At 50.4% G+C, this 26,320-nt stretch overlaps 1 protein-coding gene across 3 annotated transcripts in view; it reads left to right on the top strand.

Moving 5' to 3' along the window:
* Nucleotides 1-26,320, top strand: part of KNL1 (kinetochore scaffold 1) — a 1,870,945-nt gene that overhangs the window by 580,243 nt on the left and 1,264,382 nt on the right. The window lies entirely within an intron of this gene.

The raw sequence follows: 26,320 nt of genomic DNA, 5'->3' as shown, positions 1-26,320 counted from the left end.
ACCAACATAGCCATCCAACATGAGTATCTCCAACATGAGCATCTGATAATTCTGGGGGACTTCAACATATGGTTCGAAAAAAAAAAAACATGTCAACTCACAAAAGTCACTAATCGGGCAACTACTAACGAGGAAACTAGAACAAATGGTCAAAGAAGCAACACACTCGGCGGCGCACACACTTGACGCAATTTTCGCGAACAAAAAACTTTATCACCACAGCACCACCAATACAGATACTTTGGAGCGACCATCTCATCATCCCTTTTGTGATCATGCTACCAACTAAAGCTACCAATCAGCCCCTCAAAATCCCAACCATTACAAAAAGAAACTGCAAAGCCGTCAAAGCAAGCAACCTAATAGAAATGGAGCTGACATAACCATCCACGACCGAACTGGAGAAGGCAGACCTAGACGGATAAACAGACCTCCTACATAAATGGAAAGCTGATGCAATCGAAAACATTGCCCCGGAAAAATTGTTTACCCCCTCAAGAAAAAGAAAATTGGAAAAATGGATCCCCCCACTACTAAGAACCATGAACAAGAACAAGAAGAAACTGGAACTAGAATGGAGGAAAGAATATGACCAGGTTAGGAAAACTCGGTTCCAGAGATAAATGTGGTCATAAAAGAAGAAAATTCAAAAGGCAAAGAAAAAGCCCTATAATGACAATCACCAAAGCCACCAACACACAAAAAGAAATGTTCAACATCATAAACGAAATGAGAAACCCACCAGGTTGCGACACCACCCCAATACCTTCACAGAAATTGTGCAACAACCTAGCAGACCATTTCAAAAATAAAATCAACAACATCCGACAAATCGTACAAAACAGACCGATCAATCCTAACACTCAACCAATCAAATCCAACGTGGATCTAGAGCACAAACTGCAAAACTTCCTGCAAATATCAGTGAAGACTTTCACCAAGCTTGTAGAAAATAGCAAGAAAGCAGGCTTACCCATGGATCCCTGCCCCCAAGACATCTACAAATCAATCCTCTCACAAGGAACGCCATCAGAATATTACAGAAATCTCTTGAATCTGCTGCTCATGACAGGGACCCACCATCCTTCAAATCAGCATATATTAAACCGCTACTTAAAAACACAAGTGACGACGTTAAAGACCTCCAACTACAGACCTATTTCAAACATCACCTACCCGGCAAAACTCTTAGGAACCTATGTATACAAACTAACCCAAGAGCACATAGAGAAACACCAATTGCTGGACCAAGCACAAGTCAGTTTCAGACCCGCAAGAGGAACAGAATCGGCACTCCTATCTTTCTGGGATGACCTAAAGACAAACGCTGACTCACACAACCTCGGCCCTGATTCTGCTCGACCTCTCTGCAGCATTCGATACAGTAAGCCATGACACCCTCATCAAGAGATTAGAAGAGATGGGTACAACCGACTTAGCACTACTGTCTATTAAATCATTCCTTGCTAACAGAAACTGTCTGGATAAAGCCCTTCAAATCTGCTCCGCGAGTTAACGACTGCGGAGTACCACAAGGATCCTCACTATCACCACTGTACTTCAACATCTACCAGATTCTGCTAATCAAGATATTCAAAAAATACAATCTCACGTGCTACAACTACTCAGACGACACTTAAATCATCTACAAAATTGAAGATGCCCAAGAAGCACTCTCAATTCTAGGAGAATGTCTCAAAGAAATCTATGATTGGATGAACGCAAACAACCTAAAAATCAAACCAGGAAAGACCAAAATCATGATTATATCCAAAAATCAAGCAAAAAACACACATACAATGGCTGATAGAATTGGGAACCGCGCCCAAACCATCAAAGGTATTCAAAAACCTGGGAGTCCTTATGGACAAAATAATTAATAAATGCTTCTTCCTTCACTCAACAAAAAGAATCCTACCGTTCTTATCCTTCACCCACAAAACACTGACAATCGTCGCCATCGTCATTTCAAGAATCGACTACGCCAACTTCCTCTACCTCTGAATGCCGGAACAACTGCTGAAGAAGCTACAATGCATCCAAAACGCAGCGGCTAGACTCTTCTTCAAACTATCCAGAAGAGATCATATTACACCAGCGCTAAAAATGCTACATTGGCTTCCAATCAAACAACGTATCGCGTTCAAAACAATTTTCATAACACACATAGCAATACTCGTATGTCCCGTCCCCTTTCCTCCATACTGTATGGACGTCCCTCGCTAGGGATGGGAGACCAATCCTTTTTCACCAGAAAAAATCTTCTTCCCCCTTTAAATTTAGAAGCACGCGGCGGCGCTGCCTAGGCAGCATGCGCTTCCCCGACTCCGCCCACCAGCGCCACTCCCCAGTCCTCTTTTCTGCGTCAACGGGAATGGGCCTTGTAATTCCACGTGCTGTTCCCCGGATACTGTCTTTTTTTTGTCTTCTAAACTTTTCAGGTACTCAGTCCTCTGGCGCCACGCTCCTCCCCGGCGAATGTTGACGTCCTTGGGCTTCAGCATGTGTCCAGCCTGCGAGGGGCTCTTCCCCAAGTCCGACTCCCACTGCCTGTGCCTCCGCTGCCTTGGCCCCGACCACGACTGGAAAGGTTGTACTGCATGCAAAACGCTTACACCGCAAGCTCTGAGGAACAGGTTAGTTTGGTGGAGAGAGCTCTTCGAAAGATCGCCTCCAGAGGACTTGAAGAACTTTGTCAGACACAAGGCAAGGCCAAAGGTAGGGCCAATATTTTCATCAACACCCCGCAAGGGCGACTCCTTTCCTAGGAAACGTCCTGGAGGGACTGTCCATGTGCTAACACCAGCACAGGTACCGAGGCAGTTTCAGCTAACGGCCGCCAGGCCAGATCCTACCATGAGGTGTCAGAGGGACCGCAAGTTTCTTTTACTGGGTGTCCACCCGGGGGGCTGCGCCCTAGTACCGTACAAATGTCTGAGGGGGCGCCTGTACGGAGCACTAGCAGCGACGCAGCCGAGGGCACTACGCCTTCCAGGCCTCGTCCTGAGGTGCAGGGTAGGCCTCAAGCTTCACCGCCAAGAGTCCAGGAGGAAGCTGGGTCCAGCAAGCCAAGCACCACGATGCAGGCACGTGGCATGCAGCTCGACAAAATGGCCGCCCGCCAGACTAGATGGCCACTCGTCCGACACCACCCCCGTTCAGGGAGCAGGTAGGAGGTTGAGTGTCCAGGTGGGACTAGTCTTCGCCAGGTACGTGGCCTACAGCTTATCCTTCTGTGTCACAGGGCAGATATTCCCCGCAACCAGCAAGGCTGAGTAGCGTGCAGTTGCTGAGGCCTGTACGTACTCAGTCAATACCACCTTCCACCCCACCAGCCTGCGAGGGCAGGTTTTTTGATAAATTTGTCATGCTTATGAGGTCCCCTCAGATGGGATACATCCTTCAGGATGTAATCGGGGACATGTTGCCTCCAGTCCCTCTGCTAGTGCCTATAGTCATTCCTCCTATGGCTCCAGTGCCTCAGGCCCCCGTGCAGCCCCAGCTGCCCATGCCGGGTCCTTCGCTTCTGGCTTCTCTGCCGCCTACAGTTCAGGCAGTTCAACAACAGCCTCTGGCTCCGGTCTCCACACCTCAGCCTTTGGTGCCTAGCACTCCCTCCTCAGGCGCCAGACCACCCGGAACCCCTAGTGGACACTGATGAGGAAGAGGACCCCAACACACCATCTTCAGCCGCGGCCTTCCATGAACGACTTGGAGGTTTGGCCAAATACTTGGGGCCTCCACAACCCGAGGTTGAACAACCGGGGTGGGGATACTGGCCGAGGTCATCACTCTACGTGGCTAAAACAGGGATTCCGATGTAGAAGGACGTTGTCGCCTTGCCCAAAAAGGGATGGCTTAAACCCCATTCAGCACAGCCCACCAACAGGCGCCTCGATGACAATACCGGCAATTAGAGGGGGATGCACGCCTGTTGTCAGCACACCCTCAACCACACTCCTTGGTGATTGCCGCAGCCTCTTTTCTACTCAAAGCTGCAGTCTTCCTCGGCCACTTCGTCCTCTTCCCTGCTAGGCAAGGAGGAGAAGATCTTGGAGGCGTATGGCAAGAAAATCTATTCCAACGCTTCGCTGCACCTCTGTCAGCCTAATGCGGATGCCATGCTCGCAGCTGTTAACCAAAGGCTTTGGCAGGAAATAGCCTGCCCTTCACGCACAGCATTGCCACACGAGGTTCGCGGACCCATGGATCCTATCAGTACTGTCCACGGCTACCGCCTACTGGTCCCTCCCTTCTCTCCATCATCTCTTCCACTCAAGCAGATTGGGACAACAGCTCTATGGGCGTAAATTTGATTATTCGTACAGAGTCAGGCAGTGGAAGAAGTCCCAGCCTCCTAACAGGCCATGGGCTTCTACTGCAGAATTCTCGCAATAAGAACCAGGCTGTCCTGGGAGTTGTTGGACCTTTCCACCCTGAACCTTTCCCTTCCACTGCAAAAGGTCAAGATGGTTACTGCAGCGCTTATTGCAGAGACACTCTGCAGGGGAGACTGGAGGTGCTCCCTGGATCTGAAGGACGCTTACCTACTTCTCCAGCATGGGGTCCGGCATGGATTCACATGCTCATGAATATTCCCCGTCGTCAGGCTGGGAATCCTCTGTAAAGAAAAAACCAGTATCAGTTTCGATTCTGATCTGTCTTTCGTAGTAATAACCAATCACTGATCTCTGCGTCATACTGACCACAGCCAATGACTGCCCTCTACCTAAGCCCCGCCTCTGGCAGCCATCTTCAGATTTTTACCGCACGTTCATGTGTTGGGATCCTCGTGCTATTGCTCTCGAGCGTTAGTGCTATTTTTTTCACGTTTTTTCTTAAAAATTTCGTTTTTTCGGTCAAAAGAGCCTCAAGCTCCACCGACTCTCCATCCGATCAACGGGGACCCGTGTCGGATTCGTCTGCGCCCCTCAAGGGTGAAGATTCGTCGAGCTACGCTTTTGGAGGACTCCAGAAGTTTCTCAGGCCCGGTCATGGCCCAGGAGAAGGGAAGCTCGACGCCCGGAAAGCTGTTCAGGGTCTGCCCTGGATGCCAGCTGCAGAACGTCTTCAAGGAGGACGAACACTCTTTTTGTCTTTACTGCCTACATGAGGACGAGACGCACGTGGAGAAGGACTGTGCGTTTTGCGGCAACATGTCGGAGCGGACCATGAAGGACCGCCATCAACGTCTCGCCAACTGGCTAGAAGGGAAGAGCCCGTCCGGCGAGAAGAAGAGGAAGAAATCCGAGCGGTCTTCTAAGACCTTTGAGGACGCCCCGGCGACGGGGGTCCAACATAAGGCCAAGCACCGCGAGTCCGCTGGCACCAGGAGCGCTGAACGGTCGGGCTCTACGGGCGCCAGGCAGGGCGCACCCTCCCCGGCACCATCAACCACGAGCCAACGCTCTGGGTCGGGTAAGAGGAAGGCCGAGCACCCGGCGAAGCTCCTGGAGAGGCCCCGGTCGAGCTCGAAGGCGGAGGGGGAGCGAGGCAGTGTCCCCCCCCTCAAGGATAAGGCGGTGAGCCCACCTAAGGTGGTGGAGGCCTTAATCCATCCGGCCAAGCCCTCTATCGAAACTGTCGCGGCGGCCCTGGCTCAGCCTATGGAGGCTAGACCAGTGGTGGCGACTTCGGGGCTCAGAGTTTCCCTGCCACCTCGGAGGGAGTCCTCTTTTGTGCCCATCGATAGGACCCCCGTGAAATCCCCCGAGGGGAAGAAAAAGGGGGGGCAGGGCGTCGTAGATTCGGCTTCAACCTCGGAGGAGGAACTGGTCGAGGTCTTACGCCACGGCCTCGGCGTGGAAGAAGACCGGCCCGTCGGGATGGATCCCGACGCAGGTGATGAAGACAACGTCGAGGGTACCGACGGGGCCCCTGATCGCCCGTCGGATTCCCCTCTGCCAGCGCCGCAAGACAACTTGGCGGCCATTTTGTTGGCTATACAGTCCTTATGCTCAGAGATAAGGACGAGACTACCGTTGCCGACGGAGGAACCTCTCCCGTCGGGGGACCCAGAACCGGGACCTTCTGGTGTTCCCCCTACCAAGAAAAGAAGGATCCACCCTCCACCTCCTTTTCAGCCGTCGCGCCCCGTCCAGCCCTCCTCCCCGTCCACCAGAGGGGATGATACGGGGACTGACACGGCAGCGACGGGTACGGACGACGAGGTATACAACGAGGATGTACCGTCATCGCCTCCCACCAGGGCTTCTCCGCCTGACGAGATTGGATCGTTCCACTCCATGATCGCCAGGGCATCCGAGCTTTTCCAACTCTGCCCTGAGGAGAAGAAGAAGGAAGGTTTCCTTTATCAGCGGCGTGAGGCCAAGAGGAAGACGGTCCTCGCAGTGCCTCTATTGGACGACATTTGGGATGAGGGCCTCGCCCTCCTCAAGAACCCTTCCACGACGCCAGCTAGAAGAGACCGGTACGAGAAGAAGTACCGGGTCCCGAACACGGCCCCCCTGTGCCTCCGGGCGCAGCCTACCCCGGACTCCGTCGTCTCCGCGGCGGCCAGGAAGAAAGCGGGGGGGGTGCGGCCTCCACATCGACTTCCCCACCGGACGGCGAGGGAAAGAAATTGGACGCTATGGGACGCAGAGTCATTTCGTCTGCAGCGACGACGGTTAAAGCGGCCAACGCCTTGGCTATCGTGGCCCGCTACGACAGGGAGCTCTGGTACAAACTGGCTCCCCTGCTGGACTTCCTGCCGGACGAAAAGAGGGCAGAGGCCCTGGAGATCCTGCAGGAAGGTGAGGTGGCTTCGGACCACGCCATTACCGTTGCGACGGACATCGCCGACACTGGGTTCCGCCAGTTGGGCAACGGCGTTTGCCTTAGGCGGCGTGGATGGCTCAAGGCTACGGACTTCCGTCAAGACGTTCAGACCAGAGTCCTGGACATGCCCTTCGATGGGAACAACCTGTTTGGGAAAACAGTGGACGATTCCCTTCAGGCCATTAAAGCGGACACTGAGACGGCCCGGGCCCTTGGAGTTCTGCAACAACGACGGACGCCCTTTCGGAGCAGCGGAGGCAAGGGCGCCTCCAAAGGTTCCGGCGGCGGTTTCTCCAGCTACCGTCAAGCGGCCCGCTCGTCGTCTCAGGAGGCCTACAGAGGACGAGGCAAGTCTGGCGGACCCCGCCGTCGTCGCCAAGGTCAAGGCGGCAAAGCCTCGTCAAAGCAGGATTGAACCGGCCGTGGGGTCAGGCCCCCACCGAAGCACCCCGGTGGGAGGCCGGCTGGCGAGCTTCGTCAGCGTGTGGGAGTCCATCTCCACCGACCGTTGGGTGCTGGACGCCTTGGCCCGGGGCCACGCGCTCGAGTTTCAAAGAAGGTGCCCGCGCGTCCCCCCCGTGGCCAGGAAAGAACTTCACGTCCCTCAACTTCTCCTGGAGGTAAAGGCGATGCTCAGGAAGGGCGCCATCGAACTCGTCCCAAAGAGACTTCGGGGCTCCGGAGTTTACTCGAGATACTTCCTCGTGAAGAAGAAGACGGGGGGGATGGCGCCCCATCCTGGACCTGCGACGTCTGAACAAGTTCATCAAGGCGCAGAAGTTCCGGATGGTCACCCTCCAGCACGTCCTGGGTCAGCTGGAGGAAGGAGACTTCCTGTCGTCGTTGGATTTGGAGGATGCCTACTTCCATATTCCCATCCTAAAGGGGCACCGAAAATTCCTCAGGTTTGTGGTCCAAGGGCGTCATTACCAGTTCAAAGCCCTCCCCTTCGGACTACGGTCGGCACCCATGGTATTCACCAAGTGCCTCGCACCGGTGGCGGCGCAGCTGCGCCGCAAGGGGGTCCACGTCTACCCCTACCTGGACGACTGGCTCATCCGAGCCAAGACGAGGGAGCTCGCCGTGGTTCACACGGCAAGGACCGTCCAACTTCTCACGGACCTGGGATTCTCCGTGAACTACACCAAATCCCACCTGGTACCCGCGCAAGACGCTCTGTTTCTGGGAGCGAGGCTCAACACAGTGTCCCTTCTGGCCTCCCCGTCGGAGGAGAGGACCAGGACCATCCTGGGTAAGGTGCAGCGGATGTTGGTGGCCGACGCGGCCAAGGTGAGGTCCATCAAGTCCCTCCTCGGAATGATGTCTTCCTGCATCTACCTCATTCCCATGTTCAGGCTCCGGATGCGCCCGTTGCAGGAGTTCCTGGACGCGCGCTGGATCCAAACGACGGGCAGCTTCGAGGAAAGGATAACACTCGTCGAGAGTTTCCGACGAGCGATCCGGTGGTGGGGCACCCGCGCGCATCTGACGGCGGGCATGGACTTCCAGACCCCAGCCCACCAGGAGACAGGTGGTGAGGATCTTCACCGACAACACCACCACCATGTTTTACATCAGGAAACAGGGCGGAACCAGGTCCCCAGCACTGTCCAAGGAGGCGCAGGACCTGTGGCATTGGGCCGTCGCCCAAAAGATATTTCTGGTGCCGTTTCATCTGGCAGGGATAAAAAACACCATCGCCGACTCACTCAGCAGGGAGCTGCGCTCGTGCCACGAGTGGGAGCTACGGCAGGATCTAGTGGATCGCCTCTTCCGACGGTGGGGCACACCCCAGATCGACCTGTTCGCGACGGCGACGAACTCCAAGTGCCGGAGGTTCGCCAGCAGGTTTCCCCAGGCGAGGAGCATGGGCGATGCTTTCTCGTTCCCCTGGGTGGGCCTGTTCCTCTACGCGTTCCCTCCTTTGCCACTGCTAATCCGGCTCGTCAACCAGCTCAAGAGGTCACGGTGCAGGATGATCCTCGTCGCACCTGCCTGGTCGAGGCAGATATGGTTCCCGGACCTTCTGGACTTGTCAGCGTCCCCGCCAATCAAGCTACCGGTGGACGCGGATCTGCTCTCCAGGGAAGGAGGCGCCATCCTCCACCACGACCCGAAATCGCTGAACTTGCAGGCCTGGCCCCTGCAGCGCTAGAGTTTGGAGGATACGACATACCGGCCGACTGCAGAGAGGTTCTTGCAAAGGCCAGGGCGTCCTCGACTCTTAAATGCTACGGACACAAATGGAAGAGGTTCTCTGTCTGGTGCCACGCACAGAAGATTAACCCTCTACGGATTACGGCTCCCCAAGTACTGCCGTACCTGCTGACGCTGGCCAAAGCTGGACTGGCACACGCGTCCATCAAGATTCATCTTGCTGCGATCTCCCGATACACCAGAACCACGGGGCGGACGTCCTTGTGGTCTCATCGTCTGGTGAAAGAGTTCATGAAGGGACTGTTCAGATCGTTCCCGCCGGTGAAGGCTCCGGCCCCGGCGTGGGTGCTCAACGTGGTGCTGACCAAGCTCATGGGACCTCCGTTCGAGCCTCTGCACTCGGCTCCGTTGAAATTTCTGTCGTGGAAAACAGCGTTTCTTGTGGCCATCACCTCCGCACGACGAGTGGGAGAGATCCAGGCCCTTTCCTGTAAGGCCCCGTACTTGACTTTTCACGACACGAGGGTAGTGCTCAGGACGCACCCCTCCTTCATGCCCAAGGTACCGTCGGACTTCCATCTCAACGAACCCTTGGTGTTGCCTGTGTTCTTCCCGTCACCTTCGTCGCCGGCTGAGAGGACTTTGCACTCGCTGGATGTGGCTAGAGCGCTGAAGTTCTACGTGGACCGCACAAAGTGTTTTCGGAAGACGTCACATCTCTTTGTGAACTTTGGACCTGTGAATCAGGGGAAGGATCTCTCGAAGGCTTCCATTTCCAGATGGCTCTCCGGCTGTATCATGTACTGTCACCGGTTGGCAAACCGACCGCTGCCTGGACGTCCGAGAGCCCATTCCACCAGAGCGATCGCAGCTAGCACGGCGTTCCTATCTGGTGTGCCCCTGCTGGACATATGCAGGGCTGCTACGTGGAGGTCGACGCACACCTTCACGAAATTCTACTGCGTCGACCGGGATTCCAGGGAGGAGTCCAGGGTCGGCCAAGCAGTGCTGGGCAACCTGTTCGCCTGAGGTGAGCCTGGTGAGGAGGTAAGATACTTAATGTTGAGTTTGATGCAATGCTTAATGTTGAGCCTTTGCCACCTCCCGTGGTTGTGCATGTGTGTACTGCTATGTATTCTTTATTCATGAGCATGTGAATCCATGCCAGACCCCATGCTGGAGAAGGAACAAGTTACTTACCTGTAACTGTTGTTCTCCAGCATGGGTCTGGCATGGATTCACATGCAAACCCTCCCGCCTACCCCTCTGCGGCTCTTCACTTGGTCATACTGCCACTTCACGTGCTTCCAAATCTGAAGATGGCTGCCAGAGGCGGGGCTTAGGTAGAGGGCAGTCATTGGCTGTGGTCAGTATGACGCAGAGATCAGTGATTGGTTATTACTACGAAAGACAGATCAGAATCGAAACTGATACTGGTTTTTTCTTTAGCGAGGATTCCCAGCCCGACGACGGGGAATGAGCATGTGAATCCATGCCAGACCCATGCTGGAGAACAACAGTTACAGGTAAGTAACTTGTTCCATGTCCCGATTTGGCAACCACATCGGTCCTTCCTGAGGTTCAGGATCATGGGCTTTCTTTTCCAATACAAGGTTCTACCCTTTGGTCTCAATTCAGCCCCCAGGGTCTTTACCAGGCTTATGAATGCAGTGGTAGACCTACTCAGGGTCCAAGGTCACCATGTATATCCATACCTGGACGACTGGCTCGTCAGGGCGAGGTCACCGGAGGCGGTCAAGCACACCACCTCCGCCTACATGAATTGGGATTCTCCATCAATCTCAAGAAGTCACAGCTGGAGCCGAAGCAGGGCCGGGCTTTCCTGGGTCTCAATTGGGATACGAGAGCCAAGAGAGTTTTTGCCTTGGAGGACAAGATCGCAGCCATCAAGAAGGCCACGAGTCATTTTCTCAGCAGAGAGGTGACCTCAAGTTGGTGATACCAGCACCTTCTGGGTATCATGGCGGTATTTCTTCTGGCAGTGCCTTACAAAAGGCTCAAAATTAGGAGATTGCAGCTGCACTTGGCAGCCTCATTGAATCAGGAGCAGGGGTCCCAGGTGGAACTCGTCAGCATTCCTCCTGTTCTGCACCAGGTCTGGTGGAGCACGGACTGCAACCTGAGGATAGGCAGACCATTCCGACAACCAGCAACACAGGTTACCATCACCAAAGACTCTTCCTTGGAGGGCTGGGGAGCTACCCTGGACAATCACAGCGTCCCCAGAGTTTGGTCCCTTCAGGAACAGGAGGCTCATATCAATTGGCTGGAACTGAAGGCCATCTGGTTGGCTCTCAAGGCCTTCTTACCGCTCATCAGTGGCAAGATGATCCTCATTCAGACGGACAACTCCACCAGCATGTATTACATCAACAAGCAGGTTGGCACCAGGTCTCCTCCTCTATACACCCAGGCGGTTAGCATTTGGGAATGGGCTCTGGTGAATGACATACACTTGACGGCAATCCACCTCCCGGGGGAGTCCAACCTGGAGGCAGACAGGCTCAGCAGGTTGGGTGCGGACAATTACGAATGGCAATTGAATGATCAGGTCCTGCAGTGGTTCTTCAACAGGTGGGGTCATCCACAGGTGGACCTCTTCGCCACATGGTACAACAGGAAGTGCTCTCAATTCGCATCCTGACATGAACAGGGTCCCGGCTCTCTGGGCGATGCGTTACAGATACAGTGGAGCAGCACAAACACATATGCGTTCCCTCCCACTCCCCTAGTACACAGGGTGATCTGCAAGATAAGGGAGTCCCGGCACCTCAGCTTCATTCCGGTAGCTCCTTGTTGGCCGGCGAGGCCATGGTTCTCAGAGCTGCTCAGCTTGGCGCACCAACCTCTGATGCCCCTTCCAATGGGCACAGCTTATCTACTGTCGCAGCAGAGGGGCATGGTCATCCACCCCGCCCCGCATAAGTTAGCACTTTCAGCGTGGTTCCTGAATAGGTCACATTAAAGCATCTGTGTCTTTCGTAGGCTATCCTAGACATTATACAGGGTGCTAGACGTCGATCCTCTCACATGCATATTGGACGACATGCTATCCTTTTCTGCACACCTCGCACACTCCGGAGTGCAAATCGACACATGCCGCACCTCTTTGGCGGCCATCAGAGCCTACTGGAATTCGGAGGAGGATGTTTTTTCATGCTCCAATCCGGTGCTTAAAAGGCATTTGGCGGGCCTCACCAGGCTCTAACAGCCTATTAAGAAGCCACACCCTGTGTGGGACCTCAACATCATGTTGGGCCCCTTGGCGCATAGTCCCTTTGAGCCAATGGCGTCTGCGGACATCAGGCTGGTCACCGTTAACACAGCCCTTTAGGTGGGTCTTACGTCGGCTCGCCCAGTCAGCGAGATTAAACCTCTGTTGGCTTTTGAGCCGTACACTACCTTTCATAGGGACAGGGTGATCCACAGAACGCACCCCGCGTTCTTGCCTAAAGTAGTTTCTTCGTTCCACCTTAATGAGGAGATGGTGCTACCTACCTTCTTCATAGACCCCAAGGACGATGCTCAGAGGGTACTACACTGTCTAGATGTTGGGCGGGTTCTAAAATTCTACCTGGACAGAACCAAGAGCTTCTGCAAATCCGAGGCTCTCCTTGTCACCTTTGCTGGGTCAAGGCCAGGATAGCAGGCTTCTAAGGCCTCCATAGCAAGGTGGATGGTTGCGGCCATTAGGGAAGCCTATGAGGGCAGCACAAACCGTTTCCGCCAAATATGCATGCCCACGTGATCTAAGCCAAGGCCACCGCAATCTCGTTCCAAAGGCACGTCCCGTGGCAGGTCATCAGTAGGGCGGCCACTTGGGCAACCCCCACTCGGCTTTCTGTAAGCACTACTGTTTAGATGCCGGCTCCAGGTCCGCCGCGGCATTTGGGCAGGCAGTATTAAGGAACTTGTTTTCTTAAGGAGGGTCACCTCTCCACCCTGGGGCTACATTAAGTACAGTATGGAGGAAAGGGGACGGGATGTAGGAGAAATTATAATCACTGTAGTGACAAATGTACTCCACTTCATAGTCCCCTTTCCTCCATACGTCCCACCATCCTCCCCCCTAATAAAACTGGTGTCATTAGGCAATGGTAATATTGCCGACACGTCAATGGGGACTGAGGTGTGGCGCCGATGGGCAGATTCGGGGGAGCCCATGCTCCCTGGGCCGCACCCCTGCACGCTTGTAAATTTAAAGGGGAAGATTTTTTTCTGGTGAAAAAGGTTCCGTCCCTAGCGAGGAACGCCCATACAGCATGGAGGAAAGGGGACTATGGACTAGGAGTACGTTAGTCACTATGGTGAGTAACTTATAATTTAGCGGGCAGGGAGCAGAATTCCTACAAAAGAAAATGACCATCTACAAGCCAATGAGACTCCTTAGATCAAGCAATGAAACCCGCGGAACCAAAGCCATACGCCAAGAAAAAACTTGGGGGCTCCTCTTTCTCCCACCTGGCGGCAAAAACCTGGAACATCCTCCCGAAAGAAATAAGAAACACCAAAGACCATCTAAAATTCAGAAAACTACTGAAACCCTGACTCTTCAGCACCTTGGACCGACAGAGAGGGGGGAACATCCACGAGAACCAGCGACACAATGCTAAACGGAACAGACCACCAGCTACAACCCAATCGGGACAGAATAGCTAACAAGGCGAATACAAACGGGAACAACTATTAACCTTAGCCACTTCCAAGCATCCTCCGGACAGACATGACTACATAAACCTTGGGTAAACCTCAACGCAATCATGCATCCACACTATCCAACTTCTACCTCACACTCGCAGGACACCCCCCTCAATTCAACCCCTCCACATAAGCTAACCCGCCAGCCAATAAGACCATTATCACCACTTTAAGAAATCCACACCCAAGCTAGTAAGTAGAAGACAGAATGCACTAGACCAACATGTATGATACCCTAGCAGTACTCTAGGAGATTTACGGACTTCCTAATGATTAACCCAACGCACACAACAAAACCATCTGAGACATTGGTGTGGTGATCCACTCACGTCAACCCAGACATCCTGGCAAGGACTGAACTCTACTGCGTCGCACTCGGACAGAGTTCTAGGTATGGGCATGGGTCACAACTAGATAGATCAGTGGGGACCGATTTGCATCATGCGCAGACCGGGAAGCAGGGGAGGGCCCGAGTAAGAACAAAGATAGAATTTTAGAGACTAACTAACGCAACACCAGGGCAGAGAGGCGGGACACAGCCTTGTCTTGCTGAAACTAGATCAATGTAAGGAATATTTTTTTGTCTAAATCTCGAAAGATACAAAAGATGAGTGCGCGTTTCTCCAGACACCAATGCTAATAACCAACCCTACTAAAACCTCACCCCTCTTCTTCACACACCTCTCAAACGCCAACTAAACACAACCAAACCTCTTAAACCACTTCACCACACCGCAACAACTAACACACCATACCGAGCCTTACACAACAGCACACAACAGACTCTGACCGGAAACAACATCAATAATCTCAGCGAACGCGGTTAACCGAACTGAAGCTGCCAACAGTACATCACATCTCCCTTGTGCTTTCTCCTAACTTTATCCTACTAACGCACCCTAACTCACCCCCTTTCTTTCAGATCCGACAGAGCGCCAGGGGACCACTACGGTGGTGTTAGTGCGCGGCATAAATATCCTTTAACATTATCAACGAGAGGCACCCTTGTGAGTGTCTAAACCAATGTATTGTCATGTTAACCAACGCATTTTGTTCTTCATATAAACCAAGGTGGAGGCCAAGGACTTTGGCCATTATTACTGACGGACAACCTCTGGTTCCACCCAAAGGAGAGTTTGGTGCTGAATTGTTACACCCTGGTACAGTGCTGCAAAACGTCCTAAAGTCACCAGTCAGATGTCGATTTGGACCTGTCCGTGGATTGTTCACTCCTGTCCAGCCTAGTGTCCTGGGGAGGGAGGGGGGGTTGCTTCTATTTGGGTGGCTATTCTTATACCTTGTGGTTCAAAGGTACCCTGGAAAATAATGGTTTGCTGCCCTCTCCAACCTCAGTTGCTAATCCCTTTTCCCCATTACAGAAGTGGTAGTGCTACCAGTCCTCCTCAGAGTTTGTTACAATCCGATTGACTGCGACTGCTGCCAATTGAGTCTCTATTTTAGCTTTAACTCATTTGACCAAATGGTCAGGAGACTCTCAATAGCCTCTGTGATTGCCTCTTTGAGTTTTAAGAGCGAGCCTTTGATCAGATGTGACGGACTTCCCAGATCTGTAGAATTCCTAACATTTATGTCATTAGAGTTTGGGTACTGCCTTCGCATGTTAGGCTGGATCCACCCTTGATATATAGGCGGTTTAAACAGTTTCTTAACACAGGGTGTGAGCCTTCCCTTGTGTACACCCATAAGTTTAGATGAGTCCCTAATGTTGCGTTTTTTTTCCTTTCATTATTTTTTGGCCCTCTTGACTTTGTGCCGCAGACTCCTGCATGTGGCCCTCCCGCTTTCTATGATCACCTATTTCTGGGTGGATAATTCAGTCCTCGGTCAGGTCGCCCTTGCCCTCAGCCAATTGTCCCCCTTACTTATGAACGTGGATTTCTACCAGTGGCAAAGAATTCAGAATTTCTGCTGTCTGCTGTTAGGCAGAAACCTGTGCAGTTCCCTTAGGGACCACTGCAAAAGATTTAAGACTACAGGTGTTTGGCTGTAAACCGACTTGGTAGCAGTCTGTACCACACAGATTCACTTGGTAGCTGTGGCTGAGCAGTCAGACTTCCCTCAAGAAGAGTTGGGCAGTATACAGAGCACACAAAATAGGTACAGAAATACAGTAGTACAAGCAAACACTGACCAGAGCTTGGGTGTAAAAGTATATACTTATTTATTTAACACACACTTATAAAACACACTAGCACTAAATTGGTAAGATATGTTCAAAACACAATCACTATTATCATATGTACATCCCTGATTACTTGTTGGACAAGTCTTAGTTAACACCACTTATTTCCTGACAGAGGTGAGCGCTTAACGTCCGATGGCACTCCAACAAGTTAAATAAAAAGGGAGGGAGGGAGAAGCAGAATTATGGAAGCATACACAATAAATACTTCTTAAAGAACCACAGCAAGTTTACAAAGGCACAGTCTACTGGTGAGCAAGGAAGTTTTGGCGCTGGGCCACTTTCAAGGGAGCTGGGCGGAAGATGGCCTAGATCAGACAGTTACACAGAGTCTTCGAAGTTTGTGGAGGTAGTTCGAAAAAGGTTTAGTTCAGTGCAGAAAAGTTAGCTAAGGTGTCCCCGGCTAACCCAGGTTTGAGAGACGAGGATTTAATACACCCCGTTCAAACGGTTGCAAGGGAAGCCAGGCGGAACACGGTACCTTAAATGGAGAGGATCCTCCAGCGGGGGCAGTTGTTCCTGGCAGCGGGTGCAAGTCGCAGCATCGTCCAGAGGAAGAGAAGGTCTCGTCGTGGAGGAAGGATGAAGGTCTTTGCACTGCCAGGGAAGAAACCAGCCGCCGAGTTCTCCGGTCCAAAGGTACTACCCTTTCGGTTCGCGGTAGTGGTGAAAACGTGGTATCCCGGTTGCTGGGGTGCTTGGCATAGGCAAGGCGGCCACGAGATGCTCCAGGAAGGCGAAAAGAAGGTAGACTGGTTATCCCCACCAGTCGAAGGAAGAAGACTCACCGGGCTGGAGATCTCCTCTGTCGTTGGGAAAAGTGGTGAGACAGTTCAGCAGGGCTCCACCGGTGGCGTCTTCGTTGCAGGCCTGGCTCAGCTTCTCATTCCTCGGATTCTTAGGTCCTGTGGCGACTTCTGAAGTTCCAGTCCCCAAAGCCCTGCTTTTATGCAGCACACCCCCGTTCACTCAGCCTAGCTGTCAATCAAACATGCTAAGTGGTGAGCCGGCCGGCTCACCACTTGGGCCAATCACACAAGAGTGCGACTTGAGTTACCAAGGTAACTCAGTCCAGGGTGCCTAAACCCCCTCTGACACCCCCTGTGGTACCCAGACAGAGTGGCACCACTTTTGGAGGCTTCTGTGGAGAAGCCCGCCAAAAAGTGGAACAAAGGGCTCGACTTGGGTTGGAGTCACAGAAGAGAACACAAACGCCATTTTAGAATCGAGTTCCGACGAAAAATACCAACCGGCAAATTAATATTAAATAAATAAACCGGCTGTATGTTCGAGGCTATAAGAATTAAATAATTAAAGTTGGTAGCCTCGAACAATGGGAAAATCCCATAGAGATATATTCGCGGTCGAATATAAATAGTAGAATCCACTGCCACCAGCCAAAACTAGATCAGGGGGGCGGAGATTTGCCCCCTCGAACAACAGACCCCGGGGCAATCGAATTGCCCCGACCAGTACGTCCACAATATGATAGTTTGTACTGGTTTCTGTTCATAATTTGGGACTAGCAAAGCCAATGGTGACTTTACATGCCCTGGGAGACACTAGTCAGTCCCAGGGTATGGAGTCTATGTTGGGGGGTCGCTACGACACCGCTGGGTTACGGCACGGAGGGTGGTGTGTAACCCACATCAAAAAAACACGAGAGACCCTATGGAGTAAGAGACCACATAGCCCATAAAACACATGGAAAGTTAAAGGAACACCTCAAATCATGTCTAAGAGTGGGAGCAAAAGAATCTCACTCTTAGCAGGAGAGAAAAAAATAAACCCCAAAAATCCAGCAAAGCTGCTGGAGGACTCACTAGGTTTGGGAAATTAGCCTTACAGAGAATTCTCCCTAACATCTGTGGTCAGGCGAAGAAGATGGTTCTGCTTTCCTTTTCCCCATTTTTTAGCTTTTAAAAATTACAATCATGAATGTAATTGTAGATCGTGAAATGTATTATCCCGGCCAGCAGTTTGATAAGACTTCCCAGCAAGGCACGCTGCCTCTGCCTCTTCCAGTGGGCTTTGGCATAAACAGTACAAAGAGAGGGACGGAGCGAAGTATGCCAAGCGGCTAAAGGCGCTGCCCTAGTCAGTCTCCCCCGTCACAAATAACCTCCTTGAAAACAGGCAGCGTGGTTCAATGTGGTGGTTCAATGCGGTCCAAGGCAGACTGAAGGCGTCCTTCAGTTATAGGGGAGCCACAGCGATATGATGCAATACAGTACCAGAAAAAGTGGTCATACTTCGATTGACCAGCTTGAATTAGAGTCAGTGTGTCTAGACAAACAAACTCCCTTGATGGTTGCAACGGGTGGAAAAACAGCTATGTCAAATAAGTTTCATGCGATTCTGCAACTCCAAACAGCCCTGCTTAGCCTTTGCCGGCAAGGATTTCCATCTGCAAAGTTTAACTCCGGGAAAGCTGTGGGAGTGGCTCGCACCCAGCCCTGTCCAGGAAGTCTGTGTAGTGGAGCAGTGAAGTGGCGTTGTGGCCACTGATAGAAGCCTGTAGCTGGGATCGTGCTGCTTTGGGGGGAACGGGAGGAAGATGCTGCTTCTGCGTGGATCACCCTGTGCGCTCCTTTTTTTTGTTGCTTTGGGTGCCCATCCAACAACCATGGGTCCCCTTCCAGCCACTATACTCAAACCGACCTGTCTGTTGAGTATGCCTCCGCACAGAACTGTTCCCTGCCCAATCTAGTTTGTTCTCTTTTTTTTAAATGCTCTACGTTGCAACTAATGTTCGCTGGCCCATGACGACTTGTCTGTGGTGCTAGCATTGCTACTAAAAGGATGGGCTGAGGGGGGAGTGTTTTGATCCAAAAATATTCATTTGGTGAACTTTTTATTGACTGTAATTTTTGGTTAATTCTGTTGTTTTACAGCATTGTTTTCCTTTGAAATGTTTCCTGAATTATATTTCGAATTTATTGTGTCCTCCCCCGTATTCCTCATCTTATGATATCTTTCTAGCTTCAGCGGCTTTGGAAAGAAATGTCAACATGGGGCGCTGCACGCTGTTTCGTCGATGTCCCGCTTGGGCCTCCGTTCGACTGTCGACGTCAATATAATAGTGCACGCAGCATCCGTTGTCTTAACTTCTGTTTTTCCAAGCAATCGATTTGAAGAATTTACGTTGCACTTCAGTTCTGAACTTCATTACTAATTTTCAGTACGAAAATGTCTTCACCGGCGGCTTCATCAACTCCAAAGACGAGCTTCAAGAAATGTCAAGACTGTGTTTCGAAGATGTCGATCACTGTCCCCCACTGCATATGCATGTGGGGTCTTGGAACCGATCACTGTACCTCTGAGTGCAAGTCCTGTTAGGTGATGACCTCCTGAGGGAACGTAAAGGTAAATTGGCGGTGGGTAGGTTACCTTCGAAGTCTCTGTTGAACAGTTCCAAAAAAAAGAAAATCGAATAGTCGAGAGATTCTCCTCGATGGAAAAGGTCTAAGAGATCTCGATCGAGAAGCCTATTACGCCATTCTTCTTCTTCTTCTAATTCCAAGAATGCCAAGAAACGGCGTTACATGTTGCCTTCGACCTCCAGTGATTCCTCGGCCGAGGTAATCAAATGTCCAACCAAGTCAGACTCCACAGCAAAGAAATTTCGAAAAGAAATGTAAAACATCTTCAAGGATGTGGCCCGATCCCCACGCTACCCCGAAGGAGAAGCAGAAAGTCCAATGCACCTGCCGATCTGCATCAAGATGGCAAAGGGAAGTCAGACTAAACCTTTAAAAATCTTCAGGTCCGAGGACTACACTACATTGAGAGAAATCCCAAACCGATGAGAAATCGCAGAATCCAGCCCATGGTTACGCAGGAAAAGGAAAAGCTTTTCAACCCCTTACCAAAAAAAAGATTTTCTTAAATCTTTAACTTTAATTTATGAAGACAATGAGCACTCAGATGACAATACACCACCGTTTGGCTTATAATTTGGTACCACAAATGTGGCAGAGGAGTTAATTTCTGAAGCGTCTAGGATACAAGACTTGCATGATACCGCTCCAGAATTGTAATTTGGGAAACCAGATCCTTATGACCACGCTGACTCCTCATACAGACAACTAATGAGCAAGGTGGTTGAAGCAGGCCTGCACCTTCTTTCGAGCAGGATGACCTAACTGATATACTGGATCAGGGTCCCCAGCGAGATTTTATTTTGCCGTTCATATTGTCATATAAAAAGCCGTCTCATTGAATTGGGACACACCAGAAACTGCAGCTGCAGTAATTAAGAACTTTGCACACAAAAAAATATAGGCCATCCAACAGTGACCCAGAATATTTAACAAAGCACCCAACACTAGAGAGTTTGGTGGTTCAGGCTGCTACATCTACTTAAACAGAATGGAAGCCAATGGCTGCTTTGTGTGCTATTTATACTGATAATAAAAAATGTTTTGACAGCGTCTGCTGTGTGTCGTCTTGTCGAGTCGATGTTCCACTAGGGCCTTTGTTCGACTGTCGATGTCCTTATTAGCATAAATAGCACACACAGCGGCCGTTGGCTTCAGTTCTGTTTTCCCCCTCCTGTAGAGGAATTACCAAGCGTACCAAAGACTCCAAGAAAACGCAAAGTTTAAAGACACTTAAATTCTACAGTGGGGTAGGCTCGGCGGGGCGATGAGGAATACGTGGGAGGAACATCCAATCGAAAGAACATTACCACTAGTAAGTAACTTCTTCTTTTAGCAGACTGTTTTGGCATTACAGATTTAAGCAGTGTTTCCTAATTGTCTACCTCATTTTTATGACTAATCCATTAAAGTATCGCGCAAGCTCCCTTTTCAACATTTACACTGACCATAACATGACTTCAGTAAAACGGCTACAGTGTAAAATAAATTGCACCCATGCTAGTGGCATTTTCAAATCTTAGCGGCAGCTGTAAGCTTTCAGGTCACCAGTGAAGTAACAACACTTCTAATGGCTGCATTCCTCATCTTTGACGTTCATCCTGATGCAGTCTGCTGTGGAAAAGGATTTTAATCAGCCAGCAGGTGGTGCCACGCGGCTCTTCCACAGGCCTTCATTGCCATTTTACCCCATTGCTTTTTTTTTCTGTGTTGCGCCTGGAACATTCCAATTGAACACCTTTATTTGGTCCTAACTCATTACTTTGTCTCCACCCAAATCAGGCTTTATAGCCTGTCTCGTTTGCCAGCGTTCCATGTTGGGGATTGACTCCTGCTCACTATTTTATTTTTTTCCTTGACAAAGATCATAACCAGGAGGAGTGCTGTTTTTCATATGAGAACAGTGTCTAGAACAGGCAAACAGAATGGGGGCAAGGTAAAACAATTCCCTGGAAATTGCTATTCTTTCCATATTCCTAATACGACTCGTCTTCCAGCCACACTACACTAAACACAAGTTCCAACACAGTGGCCAACCAGGGTAGAAAAGCTGTTTTTGGATTCCTGCTAGCACTAATCTAGAAATATAAAAGGTAAACATTCAGGCCAACACAAGTTCAAATCTTGTATATAGTATCTCCCATAGGTGTCGCCAACTTAAAGTACTCGCAGTTCAGATTGTGAGGAGTCTGGAATGAGACATGGACACAGAGGAGATATGTTTGTAGCTACAAACATTTATTTAAATAAAAAAGGGTTGGAAAATGCTTCACTATCCCAAATCTAGGAGGAATATCCCTCCCTCAACCAAAAGCTAATGAGTCTGTCAATGTCAAGATGTTCAAATAAAGTAAATCCTGTGTCTGCATCATCCACATGGCTGTCTGGGACCTGGGACATCTCTACATCCAACTTTCTCTCCCTAAATTCCTCCCTGCTAGAGTTCTTCGGTCCTCTAGCTCCAACTCTCTGCAGGTCAGATGCTTTTTCAAGCAGAGAGTGGGAGGTATATCTCTCTCCTTGGCAGGAGCCTCTGTCTGGAATGGCCTCCCTGCCCCCATTCAGACTTGAGCTGAATCTGAAGTTCCGGAAACTTCTCAAGACTTTCCTCTTCTCCTCCTCTTTCCCTCTCCCCCTCCTCTGCTAATTTCCGTCTGCTGTTGAGACTGGTGCTGGAACCTTATGAGCCTTACAGGGCCTGGCCCTTGATGACCAGTCTCCCCCAGCATCGCTAACAGCACTTGGCTTCGGGCCCCCATCCAGGACCAGCCTGAGTCTTGTCCACCGCACTTGTCTCCCAGCACTTGCCCTTGTGGCTGCCCTTGCACTTCCTTGTCCCCCTGGGCTCCCACTCCTGCACTTCAACCCCTCCCATCCTCCCCTTTCACCCTACTTCCACCCTCCCTTGCACTTCTTTGTCTTTACGCTTGCATGGTAGGAATATCACAAGGCCTAGTTCGATAGTTACTGTTGTTTTATCTTTTCTCCCTCCCGCCCCCCTTATTTTTTGTCTTGTGTCGCCTGGAAACACTTGTGTATAGGCGCCATACAAATGTCCAATAAAAAAATAAATAAACAATATTCTGGCCCACCCTCACACTCTAAAACTATAAGGTACAAAAGGTAATATTCCTTGCCATCTAAAATTATTAAAAAATGGTAAAAGTTGAACACAAAAGTTCAAAATCCAACAAAAGGTTTTCTTCACGGACAAAGTTCACAGTTCTAGAAAGAACCTCCTTTCCTGGGTTCTTTGAATTCAACATCCAATTTCAAAAGGAATCATCAAGTTTCCAAGAGGACTTTTCTCTATTTCCAGAGCGTTCACGTAGCTTGCAGGACTTGCTCCCATTCCCAAGGTTTCTCTTTATTTCTAGTTTCAAAGACACTCTTCTTTCTTCTCAGGGCCTTTACTTTCCTTTCAGCACGTTGTTCACAATTAACATTTGAAAGTTATTCCTTTCCTTTAACTTCTTCTCTCATCACTTCACAGTTCATATATTGCTTTTCCTTTTTTTCTTCATCCTGAGTTCTGTCATCTCCTCATTCCACCTCCCATCCCCCTGCCGCCCATGGCCCCTCCTCCACTCTTTCCTTTTTTCCACCAGGTGAGGTCACTAGAGTTGTCTGCTCTATGAAGGTCTCTTCCAAACAGGTGCCCACCCCCCTGTTCTTCCAGAACTATTAAGGACAATATTGGCTCCTTTGCTCTTGCACTTGCGGACTTCTGCAATCACTCTCTTGCCTCTCGGTCTTTCCCCTCTTCCCTCAAACACTCCCTTGTGCGCCTCCCTCCTGAAAAAGCCTTCTGCTGACCCCTTGTGTCGGGCTAACTACAGCCCCATCTCTATCACTCCCTTCCTTGGGAAACTTCTTGAGAAATTGGTCTTCCTTAACTGACGCAGCATACTGAGCTTGGTGGTTGCCTGCATGACCACCAAATCAATCTAAATTCCGAGCATGCAGAGGCTCTCCTGAATTCCCATGAAGAATTGCTTGCATCTCTTGACACCACTGCTCGATCTCGCCACTGCTTTCGACACGGCTAACCACTCCAACCTCATAAATTGACTCCATGATATCCTTGCTATTTTGGAGCGGGCACTGCACTGGATGACCTCCTTCCTCACTGACTGTCCCTCCCAGGTTACCCTGGGTTCTTTCTCATTACCCTTGTTTATCGCCACCTGTTGGGTTCCCCAGGACTCTATCCTTTCGCCCGGGTTGTTTAACATCTATCTCGCTCCTCTTGCTCACCTCATCTTCACTTTTTCCCCACACTTCCATTGTTCTGCAGATGACACTCAACTCTTCTTCAGACTATCCTCTGCATCTCTACTTTCCTCCTCTTTCATTCCTGACTGCCTGTCTGCTGTCCAGTCTTGGTGTACCTCAAATGACCTCTGTCTCAATGCCAGCAATACTGAGATTCTTCCTATCGGGACTCCTGTCTGCTCTTTTCTCCCTTCATTCTGGCCACCTTCGATGCCCCCCCCCTTCTCCATTCTTTGAGGCCAGAAACCTGGACGTTATCTTCGACTCTGCTCTCTTTCATTACTCATATCTTGGAGCGTGCCAAGTCGGCCCATTTCCAACTCTACCTCCTCAGAGGCATCCTCCCTTTTCTCACTTTCCACCAGAAGCTCAATGTCTCCAGAGTGCTGGTACTCTCCAGGTTAGACTACTGCAACAGCCGCTTCCTTAATCTACTTTCTTCTATCCGCCCCCACCAGCTAATCCAGAATAGGGTTGCAAGACTTATCCTTGGCCTTAAGCCCAGGAACCGTATCTCTCCAGCACTGAAATCTCTCCACTGGCTCCCGGTTGCTGTAAGAATCAAATGTAAATATCTCTGCATCATCCATAAGGCTGTCTGGGGCCGGGGACCACGATATCTGCAACTTGATCTCTCCAAATACTCTTCCAGATCCCTCCGATCCTCTGGCTCCAACTCTCTGCTTGTCAAGCGCTTCTCTAAGCAGAGAGCGGGCAGCTGTTCCCTCTCCTCAGCCTGCTCCCTCCTCTTGAACAGCCTCCCCTTTCCCTCTGTCTTGAGCCGGATCTCCTCAAGTTCCGTAAGCACCTCAAGACTCCCCCTTTTCGTCTCTGCTTTCTCTCTCTCCTTCCCGTGCTAAACCCCACAGTAGCTGGGATTGGTTGCCCTGGGCTGCTATTTGTCCTTCTGGGTCCTGACATTCTGTCTGATCGCCCGTAGAATCCACCCCCCCGCACTTGCCATTGGGCACCACTTGACCTGTGCTGTCTCACAGGCCAGCACTTATTGTATGGACTGGTGACCCGTCTTCCATCTAGAGGTCACTGCCTGGCACGACCTGTTGCCTTCGCAACCGGCTCCTGCATTTGTTGCCATGCTACTGTCTCCCTGGCACTTCTTCCCTCTGTGGATCCTCCAGCACTTACCCTGTTCCTTTGTCCCTTCTCTATCTCTGCACTTGCATGTTTCAAATGTTCACAAGGCCTAGTAGGACCGCTTATTTTTGCATATTCCATTGTCTTGATGTTTCCCTTGTTCCCTTTCCTTGACCTGCGGGCGCTTTGAAACACAATTTTCTTTATTTATAAACGCCTTACAAATGCCCAATAAAATAAATAGTTTATATACTGTTTCATACACCCATGTCTACACCTGGTATACTCTCCTGCCAGGATTTTATTACACAGCTACCTATTCCTTCCGGTATGACTTCATTGCTCCATTTACAATTTGCTTGACAAATATTTTTATCTGTTTAATGGATTCCCAATTGCTTTCTTGCTTTTTTTAAATTAAGCGGCATAGTTTTCTGCACCGCCCACCTTCCCGTTCTTGTTACTTTCCTTTTGGTTCGCCTCTAAGTAATGCTATAGGTATGCCGGCAATCCAGTAACGCTTTCACTTTCCCTGGGCTTACCGCTTGCCTTCATCAGAGCCAACGAAGAAGAAAGTACGCCAAATTGGCTCGGTGTGCTCCTGGACAAGCACACGCTTGCCGCCGTACTTGCTTCTTCTGTGCATGGTTCCCTTCTCTGTGGTAACTGCTTCTCAGCATTTCTTTCCTCCGCATGGTATTCGGCAGCTTTCCCGACCGACCAGCATCTGCAGCTATCTCTTCTCCTTCTCCTTCCCGTGACTGCCTTGACTTGTCTGCTGAGTTTGCGTTGTATTTAAACTTCCCGGCTCGTCTATTTCTTATACAACTAGACCGTTGCACTTGATACTCGGTCTCAGTAATCATCACTACGCCGACATTCTTCCTCATGTCAGTTGCTATGGATGTTCCTCTTGCATGCTATTGAGTAATTAAAGGCTGAGCTTTATTGGGAGTAGTCTTTACTATTCCTAGCCTCTTCCTCATGTCAGTGGTTATGGGTCTTCCTCTGAAATGGTATTGGGGAAATGAATACTGAGTGTCACTAGGAGTAACCTTCCCTACACTTGTTCTCTTCCTCATGTCAGTGGTTAACATGGGATTCCTACTGGTATCCTGGGGAAAAATTAAAGTAGATTTACTAAAAGGTTGGGGAGGGGTAGGACAATATGCCATTCGAGTTTGGGTAATCGAGGGAACATCCCTAAAAGGTAAAGGAGTATGTGGTTTCCTCTAACCATAGCTCACCATTTTCCAGAGGTATACCTACACCCAAGTACTCCTCCCTCATATAGCCGCCCCAGGATTAGTATCAGGTAGTGGCCGCTGTCCCTTGGCCTCAGGAAGCTGCCTCAAGGAAAGTAGTGCGGATATTGCCAGATTCATCACAAGATACAATCCTCGTTCTTTAGGATTTTTCCTTCAGGCCTTGGATTTTTTCCTGTTTCTCTGGTGGTTTCGGTAGACCTGGTCTCTCTTCAGACCAGTGCTGCTTGTATTTCTTAGAATCTTGTTCCTGTTTTCAGGATTGAGCATTTCACCCCCCCTTAATCAGGGTCCCTGCTTCAAAATGCCTAAAAGTGTAGTCTTTGAAGACTGTTGAACCTCCACCCCTCTTCCAGTAATCCATGTGAAAGGGGTGGTTGGAGTATAGTTTTCCACTGCAAGAATTTTGATGGTAACAATTTTACTTACCGTTTGCTCCTCGCTTA

Source organism: Ambystoma mexicanum, chromosome 14 (assembly GCF_040938575.1).
Source record: "Ambystoma mexicanum isolate Mex_15411 chromosome 14, UKY_AmexF1_1, whole genome shotgun sequence".
NCBI lineage: Eukaryota > Metazoa > Chordata > Amphibia > Caudata > Ambystomatidae > Ambystoma > Ambystoma mexicanum.
Note: the sequence above shows the minus strand (reverse complement) of the source record. Positions and strands in the feature narration are given on the sequence as shown.